At 46.6% G+C, this 22,316-nt stretch overlaps 1 pseudogene across 1 annotated transcript in view; it reads left to right on the top strand.

Annotated features, from left to right (window-relative positions):
• The first annotated feature begins 893 nt into the window (after window positions 1-893).
• The window catches only part of LOC309545699 (sterol O-acyltransferase 2-like), a 254,589-nt pseudogene continuing 233,166 nt past the window's right edge, over window positions 894-22,316 (top strand). The window contains exons 1-2 of the transcript XR_014226162.1: window positions 894-1,182; window positions 17,457-17,506. The product of XR_014226162.1 is annotated as a sterol O-acyltransferase 2-like (transcript). The remainder of the gene's footprint in view (window positions 1,183-17,456; window positions 17,507-22,316) is intronic.

Genomic DNA, 22,316 nt, shown 5'->3' with positions numbered 1-22,316 from the left:
CCTATTGAGTATCTGTGGGGTACCTTCAAACAGAAGGTGGGGGAGTGCAAGGTCTCTAACATCCACCAGCTCTGTGATGTTGTCATGGAGGAGTGGAAGAGGATTCCAGTGGCAACCTGTGAAGCTCTGGTGAACTCAATGCCCTAGAGGGTTTAGGCAGTGCTGGAAAATAATGGTGGCCACACAAAATATTGACACTTTGGGCCCAATTTGGACATTTTCATCAGCGGTTTAGACATTAATGGCTGTGGCAGTGTGTTGAGTTATTTTGAGGAGAAAGCAAATTTACACTGTTATACAAGCTGTACACTCACTACATTACATTGTAGCAAAGTGTCATTTCTTCAGTGTTGTCACATGAAAAGATATAATAAAATATTTACAAAAATGTGAGGGGTGTACTCACTTTTGTGAGATAGTGTATATAATATGAGTTTCACTTTTTGAATTGAAATACTGAAGTAAATTAACTTTTTGATGATATTCTAATTTTTGTGAGATTCACCTGTAGACTATAGGAAAAGGCATGTCAGGTCACACTGCTAAAGGTCATGGGAGATTTCTCTTCGTTTTGCAATTGCTGCCTGTGTGCCAGTTTTTATTGCTTGGTTATCAAGTGGGTGTTTGTTCTTTGGTTTTGTTTTTTTGATAATCAGTAAGCGATATTTTGTAATACCTGTTTATTTGTCTAAATATAACCACATACCCTGCAAACATTTAATTATTTTTGAACAAACTGATCAAGGTGAAATGTTATCTTTAATTTGTCTATCAGGTTACAGAGTAGAAAGTGAAATGTCTACAAGTTAATTATTAGATAGGGATTAGATGGGCAGAATGACACTGACATGCTAGTTTTTCATGGCATCAGATACTTTAGATAGATGTCTCAAAGTTCCCTTTAATTCCAAAGGTTATTTGAATTTGAGTTAACAGCAGGTTTAGGCTTGGCAGAACTCTTAGTCGTTTGGGGGAAAGGAAGAAGGAGATTACATATATGGAATAGGAGGCTTGATAGCCTTTCACTGAGTGAAACAGAGCTCAGAGGACCTCTTCTACTTTGTAACTATAAAAATCGTCCGCCATCTTTGTAATAAAACAACATGATGGCTACTGAGGACTCCACAGTACGGAACAGGAATAGTGACCACACCAATGACCAAACCTACGCAGAACAAAATGGTAATTACTTATCGTGTTTAGGTCTGTTTGATATATATATATATATATATATATTGTGACAGGAAGTCAGGTAAATCTGTGGGTGTTGTCACAGACGGGAGACACATTTCTGCCTTGGTTAGACAATTCACCAATTACTATAGGGTGTCGGCTGCAGAGGTAGCCAGAAAAGTGTAAGGACGTTGAAAAAACTTTAGCTATTCAGGATGAGGCAATTAAGGCCTCTATAAGTTATCCAGAGGATGACTACTGATTGAATGCCTCCTGGAGCTGTGTGTGTTAAGGAGATCAGTGAGTTGAATGCCTCCTGGAGCTGTGTGCGTTAAGGAGAGCAGTGAGTTGAATGCCTCCTGGAGCTGTGTGTGTTAAGGAGAGCAGTGAGTTGAATGCCTCCTGGAGCTGTGTGCGTTAAGGAGAGCAGTGAGCTGAATGCCTCCTGGAGCTGTGTGCGTTAAGGAGAGCAGGGAGCTGAAAGACTTCTGAAGGTGAAGTGTTGGATTTTTTCTGTGTGAAAAGAAAACAAAGACAGACACCATAGGTAGGTTCCTGTGTGTGAGGGTAGACGCCCCAAGCGGCCAGGGTTTATTTTATGTTTGTTTTGAGTTATGCTGTTTTGGATGCTTGCAAATGTTGAAGAAAATTGGAAGAATAAACCATAGACTGTTGTTTTCAACCACTCCTCGGCTGTCTCTCTGTGTAACGAACCCTGCTACCGAGCTAACCCCTCTCATATGGTGGAGTGCCGCGGGCAGTTAAAGTATGAATGTCAAAATGGAGGAGATACTGAAACAACTGGCTATAGCAAATGCAAGTCTCAACACTGCAAGCTCAGATAGCGGATATGAAAAAGCGAATGGAAGAAAGTGTTGGTTCGTTAGAAAATGTTGAAGAGGTAAAAAAGAAACCGCAGAAAGACCTTGAAGCTGCTAATCAACGCAATGAGGAAAAGGCAGCTGCTTATGACAAGCTTGAGAAGACAAAGACAAGAATTCAGGTCATGAACGGTTGGCTGGGTGCAGAAGTGCAGCCAGGCAAAAGGCATTACGTGTTGCAGGTGGTGTACCTGTGAAAGGAAAGTAAAAACTTTTTTTCTCTTTCCTGCTGTGAACTGTTGCATGACTACAAGTATGGAGAGTCCGCCAATGTTTGAGTCTGCGGTGGACTTGTGCAAGCGGTACCTGGCAGCACTGAACCAAGCCAAAGAAGAAAGCAAGTCAACCTTCAGTACAAGGAGAGAGCTGCTGGGTATCGATACCTTGGAGAGGGGTGTTGTTGCCCCTGGCAACGCTGCTGCAGTTAAACCAGTAGCTGTGGTGGAAAATGTGAATGTGTCACAGCTTGAGACCAGGTTCAGCAGAGGAAAGCCTGCAATGTGTGCCAGGAGAGAGGCTGACCAAAGGCTAGGACCGAGAGTGGTTGCCCGTAGCAACACAGAGGAGGCCAGTCGGGCTGTCTGTGGACCATGGAGAGTGCCTGCCAAGGGTCGTGGCAAGTGGCTTCAGGGGGAGCCACCGATACCGTGTTTTGGAAAGAGCCAGCAAAATTCTGCTGTGAGAGCTTGGTCTCCCATGGCGACAGGAGTAAAAGCATTACCTGGAAGGAGGAGCTGCAGTGGAGATTTGGCTCAGCGTCCACACCAAAAGGCCTGTGAGTTCCTGCCAGCTGGGAATCAGCAGGAGGGATGTGCCCAAGAAAAAAATCGTCCAGTACCCTGGACGAATGCCTGGAATGTGGTCAAGTAGGGCATGGGATCTTTACTTGCCCTAGGTTCTTGAACACTGCTGGGGAATCTGAAAAGACTGCAGTGCCGCATTATGGCCACAAAGAGGCGGTAGCTTGTGAGGATGCAGCTGAGTGACCATGCACTCAAATGAAGCCAAAGTTACCTGCTACAGGATATGGAAAGACTGTTGCAGTTTGTGGGGCTGATTCCAGTGAAGTGGGAGTCCGTCCAGCGGGGAGATCCGCACTACATGTGAAAATGGACTTGCTGCAGTGTCATACCCAGAGCAGTGGGGAGATACAGGATGAAGCCCAACCTGCAGCAAGGTTAAAGACTCAAAAAGACTTGAGGACTCTGTATGTGCCTGGTATAATACAGCAGAGGGCTGGGAGAGATGTACTAGGGGTGACCAAAACAGTCTGTGTGCCAGGTTCCCTAGTGACAGGTGCTGCAGAGATGCCCAGGGAAACCTCCCATGAGCCCGTAGTGGTGAGGTATGTGGTTTCCCTGGACAACTGTGGAGCCGCCCTAGTGGGCAAAAGTATCTCTTTGGAGAGTAAGGGTGGTGTGCTGAGTAGCACACAGGTTGCAGTTGCTCATGAACAAAGAGAGCCTGCTAAAGCTCTTAACACTGTGTGTATAAATGCTAATAACGGTATTACTGTTGATAAACATACTTATGTTGGTAATGTGTTCACTAGCAGTGAGAAAAGGGGGATGCCTCCCTTGGCAACTAGAGTGAGAGCCTCTGGGTTGTCCATGGAAGTCTCTGGGGGTCTCCGTATGTTAGAGCCAGAGATTGTCCAGGACAGCACTAATACTACTCTGGTGGGGCAGAGTGTAACTGGACCTTCTAGTGGGAATGTGTTAGTGCAATCTGCTAATACTGAAAATGTGCAGGTAAATAGTGGGTTAATACAGCCTGTGGAAAATGTAAAGGTGTGTGAATGTTTGTGAAGCGCCACCTGAGCAGGGTGGTGGATGTGGTGCATTGCAGCCTCCTTTAAAAGATGGTGCGTTTTCTCAGTGTGAAATGGGTAAAAGCATGTCACGATGTAATGATAAATGGACTGTGTTTGCTGCAGAATCCCAGGTGCCTCCTAGAGCAGGTGATGCGGTGCTGCAGAGCACCCATGATGGGAGCACAATGGATTGGGATAGTTGGGCCAAAGAATTGATAGCCATGCTAGACAAGGCTCTGACAGGTGAAAAGGGTGTGGAAACAACAACTGCTATGCCAGAAGGAGGGATCACAGAGCAGCCGGTGGCTGAGGGAGCGTTGGTGCCTGCGATAGTTGTTCCCTTCCAGTCAGAAGGACCGATTAAGGGCGCATGCATGGCAGATGTGGTATCCACCGCCCAACCTCTTAATGTCAAGTGTCAGGGTGACCATGTGACTGGTGTTGACTTGCAGAGGCTCATTGTCGTTGAGTTGGAGGGGATGAGTGTGAGACATACATCTAACAGTGTTCCAGGGGAGCACCAGGTGGTAAGGATGGCTACCTCCGGTGAGGGGGGAGGCCCCTTTAAATGTCTCAACCTCTCAGGCTGCAGTGGATGAGCCCCTCCACGTCTATGGTGAGGGAAAGTTCCCTAAAAAGGTGTTGCATATCGATGCAGAGTGCATTGAAATGACAAGTGTGTTACTGGAACTGCTTGAACTAATAAAAGCACATTCCTTGTATACCTGGGTGCCTCCATTCCAGTCGGGTATGTTGGTATCACAGAGTACCAATAGGTGGAGTCAGGTAGTACAAGCTGTGCTGGGTAACCTAAATCACCATTGGAACCGGTTGGTACAGTGTGTTTTATTAGTGTGGCAGGTAATCTCTCAGTTCCCTATGAGGGTGCTTCCAGATACGGTTTGGTATGGAAGGCTCTCTGGAGAGCTGATGGAGACATCGAAGGTCTCTCCGCCTGATGATGCGGTCACAGAGAACGCTTCTGCTAGTGCGGTCCGAGGTGTGGCTGAGCAGGTGTTAGTAAATGGCGCGGATACTGTCTCACCCACTAGACCTCATGAGAAGGAAGGGCCTGATATGGAAGCGGCAGGAGCCGAGATTTTATCTGTCACCTGCAAAGAGGTACAAATTGAGGTACCCGGAGACACTCTAAAAAACAATACTGATGGTAACAGAAACTGTGACATTAGAAAATGTGATCAATTAATGATTGGTACTACTAACAATAGTATTGGTGACCATGATGTTGAAATGTGTAAACCAGTGTGGGATATGGCATTATCTAATGATGTGGTACCAAGTTTATTAGGGAAAGACGGGTTAGGAATGTCAGAGGTTCCTTTGCATAACAGTCAGATGGAAAGCATTTCTGCTGCTGCGGTCTGGGGTTGTCCTGGTCCGTTTTCGGTATCCGTGAAGGGCTCATGTATTGTACCACTGGACAAACCTCATGAGATGGAAGGGCTGAGCATGGATCAGCAAACAGCAGAAATCCTGACTATAGCTCAGATAGAGTTGGTTAAAACTGGAGTAAATAAGGGACAAAGTTATTTTTCCTTAAGCAAAGTGAGTTCACTACATCTTCAGGATAAGGAGTTGGGGAGAAGTGGTAAAATAGACAGAGAGCCCCCAAAAAAGAAATCTAAGCTCAGGAACCCCAAGGATAAAAGAAGGCTGAGGGTACAGAGCGGTAGAACCATGATTAAGATTCAGGATAGGGCGTGCCTGGAAACGCACCCGAAAAAAAGATTGGGCCTACGCAGCTGATAGCTGGCACAGAGGTGTCCCGATCAGCTGGAAACGCACCCGAAAAAAAGATTGGGCCCACGCAGCTGATAGCTGGCACAGAGGTGTCCCGATCAGCTGGAAACGCACCCGAAAAAAAGATTGGGCCCACGCAGCTGATAGCTGGCACAGAGGTGTCCCGATCAGGAATTCGGGCTGGTGTGTTCCGCCCCCTACTGGGTCAAAACAAGGGCGGGGATATGTGACAGGAAGTCGGGTAAATCTGTGGGTGTTGTCACAGACGGGAGATACATTTCTGCCTTGGTTAGACAGTTCACCAATTACTATAGGGTGTCGGCTGCAGAGGTAGCCAGAAAGGTGTAAGGACGTTGAAAAAGCTTCAGCTATTCAGGATGAGGCAATTAAGGCCTCTATAAGTTATCCAGAGAATGACTACTGATTGAATGCCTCCTGGAGCTGTGTGCGTTAAGGAGAGCAATGAGTTGAATGCCTCCTAGCGCTGTGTGCATTAAGGAGAGCAGTGAGCTGAATGCCTCCTGGAGCTGTGTGCGTTAAGGAGAGCAGGGAGCTGAAAGACTTCTGAAGGTGAAGTGTTGGATTTTTTCTGTGTGAAAAGAAAACAAAGACTATTGGTTTTCTGCTGTATGACCAGCAGTGTCTGCCCAGCAGCAGGTTGGGACAGACACCATAGGTAGGTTCCTGTGTGTGAAGTTAGACGCCCCAAGCGGCCAGGGTTTATTTTATGTTTGTTTTGAGTTATGCTGTTTTGAAAGCTTGCAAATGTTGAAGAAAATTGGAAGAATAAACCATAGACTGTTGTTTTCAACCACTCCTCGGCTGTCTATCTGTGTAACGAACCCCGCTACCGAGCTAACCCCTCACAATATATATTTTTTTTTTTTTTTTTTTTGATGAATGCTATGCTGTCAACAGGGCTTCTTACACAAATAATAGTTAACCAAATTTCCTGCACACTGGGGACAAAATTCAGTCTAGTTCACAGCACTGATGCATAATCATGTGTGTTTTTGTAATGTATTTTATTGTTTGAGGAGAAGGAGACTGATAGTTAAACACAAAATGCTGCCAAAAATCCACTTAAATGCATTTTTTTTATGTGATCTATAGGGCAAAAAACACACTATGTTGAAAAAAGGTATTTAGCAGTTTATATTTACTAACATAATTGCATTTCCATGTGCTGTGTACTGCGGGAGATCAGATATATTGAATGCAGGCTCCTGGGTTTAATAACACTTTAATGCAAATCAGGAGTACTGACTAAACTCTGACCTTGCAGCATATTTGTTCCTGGTCATTGAGTCAGAACTGAAAGCAGATACGGCTAGATAGTTAAAATTTTTAGAAGGTTGTAAGCTATTGCAGACTACATATTTCCCTCTGTAAGGCTTTCTCATGTGAGCAAGACCTAAGGACTTTTTCACACAGGCAGCAGTTAAAACAGTAGTATTTCACCTGTAGTAACCTAGCCCTAGTACAGTATCTCACAGAAGTGGGTACATCCCTCACATTTTTGTAAATATTTTATTATATCTTTTTATGTGACAACACTGAAAAAATGACACTTTGCTACAATGTAAAGTAGTGGGTGTACAGCTTGTATAACAGTGTAAATTTGATGTCCCCTCAAAATAATTCAACACACAGCCATTAATATCTAAACCACTGGCAACAAAAGTGAGTACACCCCTAAGTGAAAAAGTCCAAATTGGGTCCAATTAGCCATTTTCCCTTCCCGGTGTCATGTGACTCGTTGGTGTTACAAGGTCTCAGGTGTGAATAGGGAGCAGGTGTGTTAAATTTGGTGTTATCGCTCTCACTCTCTCATACTGGTCATCGGAAGTTCACAATGGCACCTTATGGCAAAGAACTTTCTGGGGATCTGAAAAAAAGAATTGTTTCGCTACATCAAGATGGCCTAGGCCATAGGAAGATTGCCAAGACCCTGAAACTGAGCTGCAGCACAGGGGCCCAAGACCAAATTGGTCTGCATAGCTGTTGTCCCAGAAGGAAGCCTCTTCTAAAGATGATGCACAAGAATGCCTGCAAACAGTTTGCTGAAGACAAACAGACTAAGAACATGGATTACTGGAACCATGTCCTGTGGTCTGACGAGACAAAGATAAACTTATTTGGTTCAGATGGTGTTAAGCGTGTGTGGCGGCAACCAGGTGAGGAGTAAAAAGACAAGTGTGTCTTGCCCACAGTCAAGCATGGTGGTGGAAGTGTCAGGGTCTGGGGCTGCATGAGTGCTGCCAACACTGAGGAGCTACAGTTCATTAGAGAACCATGAATGCCAACATGTGCTGTGACATACTAAAGCAGAGCATTATCCCCTCCCTTCGGAGACTGGGCTGCAGGGCAGTATTCCAACATAACAACCCCAAACACACCTCCAAGACAACCACTGCCTTTCTAAAGAAGCTGAGGGTAAAGGTGATGGACGCGCCAAGCATGTTTTTAGACCTAAACACTATTGAGCATCTGTGGGGCATCCACAAATGGAAGGTGGAGGAGTGCAAGGTCTCTATCATCCAGCAGCTCCGTGATGTCGTCATGGAGGAGTAGAAGAGGACTCCAGTGGCAACCTGTGAAGCTCTGGGGAACTCCATACACAAGAGGGTTAAGGCAGTACTGGAAAATAATGGTGGTCACACAAAATATTGACACTTTGGGCCCAATTTGGACATTTCCACTTAGGGGTGTACTCACTTTTTTTGCCAGCGGTTTACACATTAATGGCGGTGTGTTGAGTTATTTTGAGGTGAGAGCAAATTTTTGTTATACAAGCTGTACACTCACTACTTTACATTGTAGCAAAGTGTAATTTCTTCAGTGTTGTCACATGAAAAGATAAAATAAAATATTTACAAAAATGTGAGGGGTGTACTCACTTTTGTGAGATACTGTATATTATTTTATCTGTAGTGTATACCCCCAAAGGGGCTGCGTGATGTGTCAGGTCCTCTGTTCTTGTGCCCACAACTATGTTGGCTCACAATTCGAAGCTATACTGTACAAGAGTGCTTTGAACAATTAGAATAAAAAAATGTACAATCAAACAGCATCAAATAGTGATAATGTATTAGCTGAACAGTTTACTATCCGGCAGCAAACAGTGTGGGGTAAATTTACTAAAACTGATGCACTCAGAATCTGGTGCAGCTGTGCATTGTAGCCAATCAGCTTCTAACTTCAGCATGTTTAGGCTGGGTTTACCCTTATGCGAATTTGATGCAGGTTTTTTCTGCATCCATTTCGCATGACAGGAGAGTGTAACCAGGTCTCGTGGAGCTGATTCACACAGCTCCGGGGCTGCCGCGGTCCACATTTGGAAAGGGTCCTGTGCATCTGGTTCCGATTCAGGTGCGAATTCAGGCAAAAATTCAGACCTGATTCGCACCTGAATCAGTGAACAGGGACACGCCGGACCCCTGCTGTGAGCCGTGGCCGCAGCATGTGTGAACATAGCCCTAATTAAAGCGGAATTCCACCCAAAAGTGGAACTTCCGTTTTAGGTACTAATAACCCCCTGACATGCCACATTTGGCATGTCATTTTTTTTGGGTGGGAGCGGGTACCTAGTTTTGACAGGTACCCGCTCCCTCTTCCGCTCGGAGCGCCGCGGCACCCTGAACGGAAGTTCTCCTCCCCCCCTCCCTCCCTGCAATCTTCTAGGACATGTCAAAGGTCCCAGAAGATTGCCGGCCAATCAAGACGCACAGCGCAACTCGCGCATGCGCAGTGCGTACCCGGCTGTGAAGCCGCAAACTGTCACAGCCGGGTGCCAACACCAGTGATGCCGGCGCCGCCGAGACCAGAGGGAAGAGGATTGAGGCTTCAGGCGGCCGCATCGCTGGACCGTGGGACAGGTGAGAGAAAAGGCTGGAACTCCGCTTTAAGCTTTGGCAATAAAACCTGGAAGCTGATTGATTTCTATGCAGAGCTACACTAGATTTTGTACTCTCCAGGTTTAGTAAATAACCTTCTAAATGTTCAAGAGTGCACCTTTTTCCTACATCTGCTGTGGGTAACCCTAACTAGTGACAGGGCCTATAGGTGATCACCTTACCAACAGTCAATAATCAATAATACGAAAAGAAAGAGTGATGCCATGCAATCACATAGTGTAGTGTGTCTCTTTATTTTATCACATTGTTAAAATCAAAAATGTATGCACTCACAAGCAGAGGCGGCTCTAGGCTTTGTGAGACCTTAGGCAAAACGTAGACATGAGGCCCCTCTCATGCCCATAATGGGAAAAAGAATTCTGTGAGGCCTGCTTAAGTGAGACAGGGCTCCAAACGCTGCCTGAGCCCAGCAGCATTAAGGTTCGTTGTTCCTCAAAACTAGGGTAATGCGCATTGGCGTAGCGTGGGTTGTCAGTGCATGTAATAAGGCAAGCAATTTGCACCCCCTAACCTGTGGACTTACCTATTCTCAGCTCGCTTCAGTCTGGTCACATAATCCCCTGTGTTAGTCAGCGGTGACTGCAGGGGAGAGGAGAGAGCGCTTGACCATGGCCAGTAAAGCATGAAGCAGTGACATCACTCATAGGTTCCTATGTCCCATCTGTTGTTGGCGCTCTCTCCTCTCCCCTGCATACACCACTGGCTCACACAGGAGATAACGTGACCAGACTGAAGCAGCCTGAACATAGGTGTTTATATCTTTTCTACACAGGTTAGCCAGCATAGGTGTTAGGAGGGGGGATGGGAGAACTTTTAAGGCTAGTTATATTTAAACTGAAAATTCTATTTTAATCCCTCCCCATTGGTGGCTATTGGTGAAGTTAATTAAACCATTTGTGCTGCATTAGTGACCACTGGCAGTGTTTTTTTTGACCCCTTCATAAAGGGGTTAATTAACACTGACACTGGTGCGACTAATGCAGCACAAAGGGGTTAAAGAACTGTCACCAGTCACTAATGCACCAGTGACCAGTGGCAGAACATTAACCCCTTCTTGCTGCACTCTACTGATTAACAACATTGTTAATGAATTAACCCCTTCACCCCATCCAGGAGTTAACTAGTTCAGTTCACAGGAAAGAGGGGTGAGAGAGATAAGGGGGAGTGAGAGAGAGGGGGCTAGGAAACAAGTGGGGTGAGAAAGAGAGGGAAAGGGGGTCAGAGAGAGGGAGTGAGAGAGAGCTGGGGGATGAGAGAGAGTGAGAGGGCGAGAGTGAGCGAGAGGGGTGGGTGAGAGAGAGGGGGTGGTAAGAGAGAGGGGGGCTGAGAAGAGTCAAAGAGAGAGGGGGTGAGTGAAAGAGAGAGGGGGTGAGAGAGAGGTGGGGCTGAAAGGCAGAGGGGGGCTGAAAGATGGGGGGAATGAGAGAAAGAGGGGAGCTGAGAGAGGGGGTGAGTGTAAGATAGGGATTGAGAGAGAGGGGGGTGATGGGGGGTGAGAGTGATGGGGTGAGAGAGGGTTGGGGTTTGAGAGGGGGGGCTGAGAGAAAGGGTGGAACGAGAGAGAGAGAGAGAGAGAGAGAGAGAGAGGGATGGGGGAGTTTGATGGGGAATGGGGAATGAGGGGGGTGAGACAGAGAGAGAGGGGGGTTGGGGGGAGGTGAGAGAGAGGAGGTGATTGAGAGAGACCACATAGCCCTGTCCCTATCTGCCGTCCCTCCTCTGCCCCCCCGTGCAGGCTCTGTGTGTGGGTAGGTATATGTAGGATGCCTGGTACCTAATGGTAAGCAGATTGCAGCGCCCAGTCTCCTTCTTGATTCAGAGGTGTTCCCACTGCTGTGCTCCTTCCAGCAGCTCCTTGGCAGCTTCCGCCTCCTGCCTTTCCTCTTCCTCTGGGCCCCCAGTCAGCCTGTCCTCTATGCCTCACTGTTGATCTTGGAACAGAGAGGAGACTGAAGGAGTCCAGATTCTGGGAGCGCTGTGAAGGCTACACCTGTTTCTGCTTGCCTCTTCGGTGGTCAGGAAGGGGGGTGTCGCTCTTCTCCCTCCTGGCTCTTACAGGTGTAACTGCCCCCCTCACTGTTGACCTTCCCTGAACCCCTGTGGCCTCACCGCTGTTTGCTGCCACACTTCCGCTGCCACTGAACTCTCCATGAAAACAAGTGGCTCAAGGGGCAGTATGTCAGGCCACCGCCCAATTTGCCTAATCAAAGAGCCACCTCTGCTTACAAGTAAAGGAAACAGGAATGCATATCACTGTGATAAAGGGAGTTCTTGCTGATGGATCAGGGAGACTGGCTCTGCCAATGCGGGAAGATGAAGCACTGCCACTAGAAAAAAGAAGCTGAAGTCACCGGCCTCCGCACAGGATTCCTGCTCGGAACTTTTCCTGCATGTATCTTTTTGCAAATTATGATGGGATATGCTTTTTTAGGAAACCAAGTGTCCCCTTTATTAGTCTCTGAGCCCTAGTGGTTATCCTGTGTGGAGGCTGTTTACACAAGCCAGTGGCTTCAGTTTCTTACTCCTCGCAGCAGTGCTTCATCTTCACGCAGGAACTGGGCCATTCTCCCTGGTTCCTCCACAACATGGACTCCCTCTCTCACAGTGATATGCTTTTCTCTTTCCTTATGAGTGTATACATTATTGATTTTCACAATTTTATGGAATAAGGACACGCTACACTATGTGGTTGCTTGGTGTCCCTCTTACATTTTGCCTTCTTACAGAGTTCGGTTCCCAAGCCCTGTATGAGGAGGCAGCCCCGCAGTCAGTCAGCATTAGTGTCTATTGTCTAGGAGGCTGTGCTACACTCCTGGGGTTTGAGTTATTTTGATACTTTGTAAATTTTTATGATCTGTTGTGACTATACAGTATTTACCACCTAGCAGTTTTGATTACAGAATTGTGAGAGTTTGTAACACATTACTTATCTAGCTAGTAAGCTCCTTCCTCCTACCCCTAAGTTTAAATGTCCTTGGTTATGAATGTGTACCAAGGGCAAACTTCTTTTTCTTTTTAGTATTCCATATTAAACCTGCTTTAAGGTCTTCTGCTGGCCAGCTAGTTGGGACCCAGGACCTTGCACTAGCATGCTTGAGGTATTGTCCCTATATACATGCAATGGTAAAGTGTTCCTGGCTGGGAAATCTGTCTCTTTGCTGGTAGCTATATAGTTGACTAGTGGATGCTTACCAGTCCTTTTTACACAGAGGATTCAGTCCAAATGCCTGACAAAGGGCTTCCCTCTTTCTTTCCCTGGTGGTATCCTCAGTATGTTTCTCTTTGCTACACAGCAGTCTCCCCACAGTCCATGTAATGGCCCAGGCCTCAAGATCGTCCCTGCTTTGCTTCCTGGTCTCCCCACAGAAAGTGGGAGTTCTTCTTTCTTCAATCCAGGAAAATCCCTGCTGTCCTCCCCTTTAATGTCTCTGTGGTGGGAGATGTTGTTTTCCAGCTAGCCCGTAGTAAGTCTTTCTTGTACTCCACGTTAATTGGCCCCTCTGGTGGATGGTCGCAGAAACAATAGTGATTGTATCAGTGTAAAAGTCTAGGTGGATATACACCAGGCCTGCGGAATATAATCGCCGAATCGATGCATCGCGATGCGACCCTTCGCGATTCTGCATCGATTCGGGGTGACTGAACAAATCAATTAGCTTGACGTCACTTCCGGGGGTGGGTGTCGCTGGCACTTGATAAGAGTGACGGCGGCCAGGCTTGCGGAACACGGAGCTCCTCGTGGGAGAGGAGGAGAGCGGAGCCTGCAGAGCAAACTGCCCCCCGACCCACGGACTGCCGTCCCCCCCAATGGACTGGCTGAGGAGGCCCTGCTTTCCGCCTGTACCATGCACTGCACGATATCCGCTACGAGTCAGAGCTTCAAATGCCCGACATCATGAGGCTCATCACCCGGGACCTGTCTGAGCCCTACTCCATACACCTACCGCTACTTCACCCACAACTGGCTGCAGCTCTGCTTCCTGGTAAGTCGGGGCACTACAGGGCCCAGCATTACTCCTTACCAATGCCTGCTATAATACAACTAGGGGCGCTACAGAGCCCAGCATTCCTCCTTACCAGGGCCTGTTATACTACAACTAGGGGGACTATAGACTCTGTAGTCCCCCTAGTTGTAGTATAACAGGCCCTGGTAAGGAGGAATGCTGGGCTCTGTAGTGCCCCTAGTTGTAGTACAGTAGGCCCTGGTAAGGAGGAATGCTGGGCTCTGTAGTCCCCCTAGTTGTAGTACAGTAGGCCCTGGTAAGGAGGAATGCTGGGCTCTGTAGTCCCCCTAGTTGTAGTACAGTAGGCCCTGGTAAGGAGGAATGCTGGGCTCTGTAGCTCTGTACAGAGCCCAGCATTCCTCCTTACCAGAGCCTGTTATACTACAACTAGGGGGACTACAGAGCCCAGCATTCCTCCTTACCAGAACCTGCTATACTACAACTAGGGGCACTACAGAGCCCAGCATTCCTCCTTACCCGGGCCTGTTATACTACAACTAGGGGGACTACAGAGCCCAGCATTCCTCCTTACCATGGCCTACGGTACGACAACTAGCATCAGGTAACTCTTCTAACCTGATGCCCGTGCCTGCCATGATCGGTCTCAGCAGTGCGCAGCATGCCCCAGCCCGCCCGGGTTCCAGCTTCTCATAAGAGACGTCACGTGAGTAAATCAACTCTTCATTCATTCTGCATTGTGAGTGTCCTCCTATAACAGCGATTCCAGACTTTAAAATTGGAATGGATCATTAAAGGAGAAGTGGGGGACCCTGCCTAGTGCCTTGTTTGCTCTAAAGGGAATATATGGAGGACCCTATGTGGGCTGCTCTAAAGGGGGATCTATGAGGGGACCTGGTCTACTAAAGGGGGATCTATTGGGGGACCTGCTCTACTAAAGGGGGATCTCTGGGGACGCTGGCCTGCTGTAAAGGGGGATCTATGGCAACCCTGCACTAAAGAGGATCTATTCCCCTTTAGAGCAGGGTCCCCATAGATCCCCCTTTAGAGCTCAGTTCCCCTGGATCCCCTTTAGGGCAGGCCCAGGCTCACCATAGATCTCCTTTAGAGCAGGGTCCCCATAAACCCCACTTTAGAGAAGGGTCCCCATTTATCCCCCTTTAGAGCAGGGTCCCCACAGATCCCCCTTTAGAAAAGGCTCCCCATAGTAATCGTGATGCATCGCGGAATCGAATCGTATCGAATCGCGACCCTAATAATCGTAATCGCATCGAATCGTGAGGTAAGTGAAGATGCGCAGCCCTAATATACACACAACAGCAACAGCTTAGTATCCCTGCAGCCGCTCCATCCCTCCAAGTTAAACCCAGGGCCACATATCTGTATCAAACAATTGCTATCCACTGATAGATGACATGTAACACAGCATTAATGATTACGGACAGACTTTATCCACTGCAATAATGTCATAATTATTGATTTGGCACACATCCACAGGTTTCAATATAAAGTGATTTGGGTTCCAACAGGCCATATTTATTACACTGCGGTTAAAAGTCATGTTTAGTCAATAGGACATACAGTATATTACCAAAAGTATTGAGTTGGCCCGCCCTTTGCAGCTATAACAGCTTCAACTCTTCTGGGAAGTCTGTCCACAAGATTTAGGAGTGTGTCTATGGGAATGTTTGACCATTCTTCCAGAAGCGCATTTGTGGGGTCAGGCACTGATGTGGATGAGAAGGCCTGGCTCGCAGTCCCTGCTGTAAGTCATCCCGAAGGCCTTCTATTGGGTTGACGTCAGGACTCTGTGCAGGCCAGTCATGTTCCTCCAACCTAAACTCACTCATCCATGTCTTTATGGATCTTGCTTTGTGTGATAGAACACCTTTGGGATGAATTAGAGCGCAGACTACGAGTCAGGCTTTCATGCCCACATCAGTGCCAGACCTTACAAATGCGCTTGTGGAAGTATGTTCAAACATTCTCATCGATACTCTTCTAAACCTTGTGGACAGCTTTCCCAGAAGATTTGAAGCTGTTACAGCTGCAAAGGGTGGGCCAACTCAATATTGAACCCTACAGACAAAGACTGGAATGCCATTAAAGTTCATGTGCGTGTAAAGGCAGGCGCCCCAATGCTTTTGGTAATATAGTGTATATCGACACAGTTATATTAATTTAAGTTTGCCTTTCTTCTAATGCTGTTTCTCAGTCTGGGTAGCCTAGAGCTATATTTTGAAATCCTGCTGCCTATGCACAACTGAATGGTGCAGAGTCTGAGAGATAAAATATATATGGAGAGATTCCATTATCTTAACCACTTCAGCTCTGGAAGGTTTTACCCCCTTAATGAACTGGCCATTTTTTGTGATTCGGCACTGCGTTACTTTAATGAAAAATTGCGTGGTTTGTGCGGCGCTGTACCCAAATACAATTGATGTCCTTTTTTCCCACAAATAGAGCTTTCTTTTGGTGGTATTTGATCACCTCTGCGGTTTTTAGATTTTGTGCTATAAACAAAAAAAGAGCGACAATTTTGAAACAAACGCCATATTTTTTACTTTCTGCTATAAAACATTCCCAATAAAAAAAAAAATTAAAAATCACACTCTTTTTATCAGTTTAGGCTAAATTGTATTCTGATACATATTTTTGGTAAAAAAAATCCCAAAAAGGCGTATTTCAATTGGTTTGCGCAAAAGTTATAGCGTTTACAAACTATGGGATAGATTTTTGGATTTTTTATTATTTTTTTTGTTTTTATTAGTAATGGGGGCGATCAGCGTTTTTAGCGGGACTGCGACATTGCGGTGGACAGATCGGGCCCCTAACTTACATTTTTGACAGTTTTGGGGACCAGTGACATTAATACAGTAATCAGTGCTAAATATTATGCACCGTTACTGTATAAATGATACTGGCAGGGAAGGGTTTAACACTTAGGGTGATCAAAGCGGTTAATGTGTGCCTAAATATGTTTGCTGACTGTGTGGGGGATTGGTTCTGTGACAGGCACAGAGAGATCGGGGTTTTAGCTTAGCTGAAACTCCTGATCTCTCCCTGCCTGTGGACAGAAGACTCGCCTGCTGTGTTTACATAAGCAGGCGGGTCTTCTGTCAGTTTATCTGACAATTGCTGGAGGCTGACGGCAATCGCCGCCGCTCCTCCCGCGGCCCGCTTCCCCCCTCGTGCACGAAATCATGTAGTACTATGTGATTTTGAGCAGCCGAGCCGCCCTGCCGCAGTAATATTACGGTGGGCGGTCGGCAAGACGTTAAAACATACACATCCAGCGTTGTTCTGTTCAAATTTACTGCTGCAGATCTGTTTAAAGCGAGGTACACACTATAAGAAAATTGGGCAAACGATCGTTTGATTTTTCTCGTTGTGTAACAGCAAATCAGAACCGATGAAGGAAAATTTGTATGAAAATTCTCATAAAACAAAGGCATTTTTTTTGTTGTTTATTGTCTCTGATCATGCGCAGTTTTTCGTTTCTGATTTTTCTTGTATGAAAATCATACAAAAGCGGTGCACATTAAACGAATATCGATCATTCTGTTCCCGTACGAGAAAACAATTTGGAGCTAGTCCCTTCAGAAATGTTCATTCAGAAGGTTGGAATGAGCTGTAGAAAGTTGTATACACACTATATGAAAATCGTACGAAAGTTCCTCGGATGAAAATGTTCACCCGATTTTCTTAGTGTGTACGAGACTTTACCGTAATAGAAAGCATGAGGAATTTGTTATGTACACAGTAAACATACACTGTTACAATTTCAAAAATGAAAAGATCTTAGAGCAGAGGAGATACCAGACTGAATGGTTTCCACCGCTGGTTTTGGGGAAAGGGATGGGCTGGGCTAGGGAAGGAAGGGAATAGGAAGGTAATACTGGTTGCTGCACTAAGTCTGAGTCTCTGACTGCTGTTTTTATTACTGCAGGTGCTGCATCTGATAATAAAAGTCTTACTGAATTAAAAAGACACATGGAGGTAAGTAGTCAGCTAAATGTATTTAATTACCTTTGTTATGTATGGTTTGGGTCAGATTATTGTTAATAATAAGAGCGAAAAGTAAATAAGAAAGAAGGAAGTGAGTTTTTGGGGCCTGGTCACACACTGCTACTATAAGACACATTTTGCGCTATCTTGGAAATGTTATAGATAGGCAACTCCTATCCTGATATTGATCAGTTGTTCCAAATTAATGACTACTGTAATAGGGAACAGACACAAAAGGATGCATCCAGCATCTTTCCCAATAATGGTTCTGTTTATTTGGTGCATTTGAGACTTTTTATAAGCATGCTTAAGTGCAGGGCTGGCCCAAGACATTGTGCTGCCTGGGTCAGAGAATGAAATGCTGCCCCCCCCCCCCCAAAAAAAAAAAATAAAAAATCACGCCCTCCAAGATGCCCCCACATTCTATAGGACTATGAAAGCAGTCAGAGGAATGTGAGTGTGTACGGAGTGACAGCAGGAGCAGGACAGAGCAGTAGACACTGGGCAGATGAGCGCACCAGGCTTTCTACTGTCTATAGTGCCACAGTGCCCTGCAGGGCTGCGGGCATGGTACAGGAGAATGCAGTGCTGCAGGCATGGTACAGGAGAATGCAGGGCTGCGGGCATGGTACAGGAGAATGCAGTGCTGCGGGCATGGTACAGAAGAATGCGGGGCTGCAGGCATGGTACAGGAGAATGCAGGGCTGCGGGCATGGTACAGGAGAATGCGGGGCTGCGGGCATGGTACAGGAGAATGCAGGGCTGCGGGCATTGTATAGGAGAATGCGGGGCTGCGGCATGGTACAGGAGAATGCGGGGCTGCGGGCATGGTACAGGAGAATGCAGGGCTGCGGGCATGGTACAGGAGAATGCAGGGCTGTGGGCATGGTACAGGAGAATGCAGTGCTGCGAGCATGGTACAGAAGAATGCGGGGCTGCAGGCATGGTACAGGAGAATGCGGGGCTGCGGGCATGGTACAGGAGAATGCGGGGCTGCGGGAATGGTACAGGAGAATGCGGGGCTGCGGGCATAGTACAGGAGAATGCAGGGCTGCGGGCATGGTACAGGAGAATGCAGTGCTGCGGGCATGGTACAGAAGAATGCGGGGCTGCAGGCATGGTACAGGAGAATGCGGGGCTGCGGGCATGGTACAGGAGAATGCGGGGCTGCGGGCATGGTACAGGAGAATGCGGGGCTGCAGGCATTGTACAGGAGAATGCGGGGCTGCGGCATGGTACAGGAGAATGCGGGGCTGCGGGCATGGTACAGGAGAATGCAGGGCTGCGGGCATGGTACAGGAGAATGCAGTGCTGCGGGCATGGTACAGAAGAATGCGGGGCTGCAGGCATGGTACAGGAGAATGTGGGGCTGCGGGCATGGTACAGGAGAATGCGGGGCTGCGGGCATGGTACAGGAGAATGCAAGGCTGCATGCATGGTACGGGAGAATGCGGGGCTGCGGGCATAGTACGGGAGAATGCGGGGCTGCAGGCATGGTACGGGAGAATGCGGGGCTGTGGGCATGGTGTATGAGAATGCAGGGCTGTGTGGGCATGGGGTATGAGAATGCAGGGCTGTGTGGGCATGGTACAGGAGACGGATATGGTGCATGAGAATGCAGGGCTGTGGGCATACTACAGGAGATGCAGTGCTGTGGGCATGTACCATGCCCGCAGCACTGCATCTTCTGTAGTATGCCTGCAGCCCCGCATAATGACAGGTAGTGTGCAGTCTCACTTACCTGTTCCTAAAGGGCGCTTTAGAATTTAAAAATGGTGCCGCCCGGCGCCACACGTCAACACGTCCGCGGCCGGCCTGACATGCACACTGCGCATGCGCCGCCGCCGCTCGGGAAGCTAATACATGTTCGGCCATTCCCGGAAATAGCCGAACATTTACGGGCTTTGCCGAGCGGCGGTGGCAGCGCATGCGCAGTGTGCATGTCGGGCCAGCCGCGAACCTTTTTTTTTTTTGCGATAGGCTTAGAAGAGAAGAGGTGGCCGGGAGCCGCCCCTCTCTAAGTGCCGCCTGGGACCCGTGGTCCCACCGGGACCCATGGTAGGGCCGGCTCTGCTTAAGTGGTTGTAAACCTTTCCATATACCCAGTAAAGTGACTGACCTAAGGTGATTATACATAGAGATGAAACAAATCCTCCTACATACATTTTACCTGTATCTGCAGATCTCTCTTCTCTACATCCATTCAAAGTTCAGAATTTATAAGCTTGTCTGAGAGTTCAGAAAATAAAGTGGGCGGAGAGCTGAAATCCCACTCTGCAGAGCTCAGGGTGGAGAACTCTGACAGCTGATTGGAGGGAAGACACCCACACACCCTTCTTACAGCACACAGGAACAGAGTTGAGGTTGTCAGTCAGCTAGAGATCCCTCCCCTGTCACTTTTTTTTTTCTTGGTGTCAGGAAAACTTGTCAGAAGCCATTCATGCTGATAGCAGAGGAACAAAGCAGCAGACAGAAATGACACTTATTGCTCTTAATTGAGACAAGTACATACTATAGAGCAGCCTTTATCAACCTTTTCAACAACCTTTTCAAAACAGGAAACTTTGAAATAATTTTCAGATCTCAGGGAACCCCTGCTAAAAATGACTATATTTACAACTCATGATACATTAGTGTGATGGTCAGTGGGATGAATGTTCCTTACCCTTGTGGACATTGGGAAGAATTACCTTAAATACTTAAATAATAGCTAAAAAGATCAATGGTGTCAGGGGAACTTATCTGAGAGGCAGAAATTGCTCATTGCTCAAGGAACCCCTAGCAACCTCTGGAGAAACCCTGGTTGAGAACCACTGCTATAGAGGAATATGCTTTATTCATATTTCATGTCTGAAGTTTACAACCACTTTAAGGGGAATACCTCAAGCAGTACATAAGTGGTCTAGTTTCTCATTGGTATAAACATGCTTACATTGGTATTACATTAAGAAGAATAACTGAAGCAGCACATAAGTGGACTCGTTTCTTATCAGGGTCTTAGGAATGTGAATACAAATAAGCATGCTGTTAAGGAGGTTGGCTGCATTGGACAAAGCATACAAAATGAAATACATGTAGTGTATGTACAGACTGGTTCATAGCAAAATGAAGCTGCACACTTTCAGTGTTAACCATTATAATATAAGCCAAATACTGGCTTCAGCTCAGTCCCCTTTCATTGGCCATGCCCCTCTGATTCACCACCTCCATGATTAAACCCAAGCTGGGTGAAATGCATCAGATGGGCGTGCCCAATGGGAGGGGACTAAGCTGAAGCCAGTATCTGGCTTTTAATATTACAGTTAACACTGACAGTGTATGGCTTTGTTTTGCTATGAACCAGCAAGTACATGGAGCAGGAAGGGCTCCCTTAAAAGATTGGCACTTGGAGCAGTTATTGAAGAAGACAGGAGGCATAAAACAGTAGAATTGGTGTGGTCCTGGCAGCATTGGATTGACAACTTTTTTATTTTTAATCACCTTGTAACGGAACCTCAACCCACACTGTACTTGTGGACTTCCGTCATTATATGGCTTCCTCCCAGTCCTGAACAGATATCAGATTTTCCCAGCCATCCCATACAAATCTAGCCGACAACTTAGCTTGTACTGGAATCTCCTGTTTATTGAACAGTCGCACAGAATTTATATACAGCATGGACTCCCTCCTGATCAGATTACCACACACAGGTCAGGGGTTGCCTGATTACATTAACATATGCAGATGAAATTGTATACAAAAATAGAATTAACCTGAACTAATTATCTAGCCATCTGGACAGAAACCATGTGAGATCATTAACATTTAACAATGAAACAGACAGACTTAACACAATACACAACACACCTCAATAGACAGACAATAGGGGGGAGCCTGCCAGTGACAGTCTGTCTGTCCCCTACATTGAAGTACATGGAATACACATCTGAGCATTGCTTTGATTATTTAGGAGTCACAGACTTCATGGCAACAGGCTATAGGTCTCACAGTGTAAAGTGGGATTAAATCCTCATATTTCTAAGACGAGACGGAGGAATGGGTCAACATCTGGGAGGATTAGAATGAGTTTAAGAAAACAAGGGAATATAATAAATGGAGAGGGGAGAAGGAGGAAGACAATTAGAGAAAGGGTGGGGGAGGGAAGGGGGGAGGGGAAGGTCAATGGGGGGAAATTATAAGTGGATGAAAATATTTTATGGTGTGATTTGTATTCTTGAAAATTAATAAATAAAAAAAAAATCTTCATATTTCATGAGAGATATTGGTGATACATATTACTCTCCCATTTGAAGTTATCCAAACCATTTTCTCATACTTAGTGTCCACTAAGTATCTGTCTTTCACTCCCAGTGATGGTGAGTACCGTCACACACCTGCTATCAACTTTAAAGGATAAATTCACCTTTTGTAAAAAAAATAAAAATAAATGCTAATGCTTTTGAGGGTAAAATGTGCATTTATTATTTTTTTACTGCAGCCACTAAAGCATTGCACCCACAATCAGTGGATCATGGGTGCAATGTCAAGCTCCTGCAGACACTCAGCATAACTGTCTGCCCCCACCTTCCATACAGGCAAACAGTTACTGAGCTACATGAAGAATCCATGAACTACGAGAGTGCTCATCAGCACCCTCGCAGTTCATTGAGGACTACAAGCCGTCTGCCAGAAGGTGGAAGATGGGACTTGTAGCTCATTCATTCACAGCACACTGTGAAAGAATGCCTTGTAGAATTGTCAGCAGGTGTGGGGAGGGGATCAGGGGGATTGGGGAGTGTGGGGACTGAAGCACAGTGACAT

The sequence above is a fragment of the Pelophylax lessonae genome (genome assembly GCF_965119305.1).
Source record: "Pelophylax lessonae genome assembly, chromosome: 2".
In the NCBI taxonomy this organism is placed as follows: Eukaryota; Metazoa; Chordata; class Amphibia; order Anura; family Ranidae; genus Pelophylax; species Pelophylax lessonae.
This window is presented reverse-complemented; position numbering and strand designations above follow the sequence as displayed.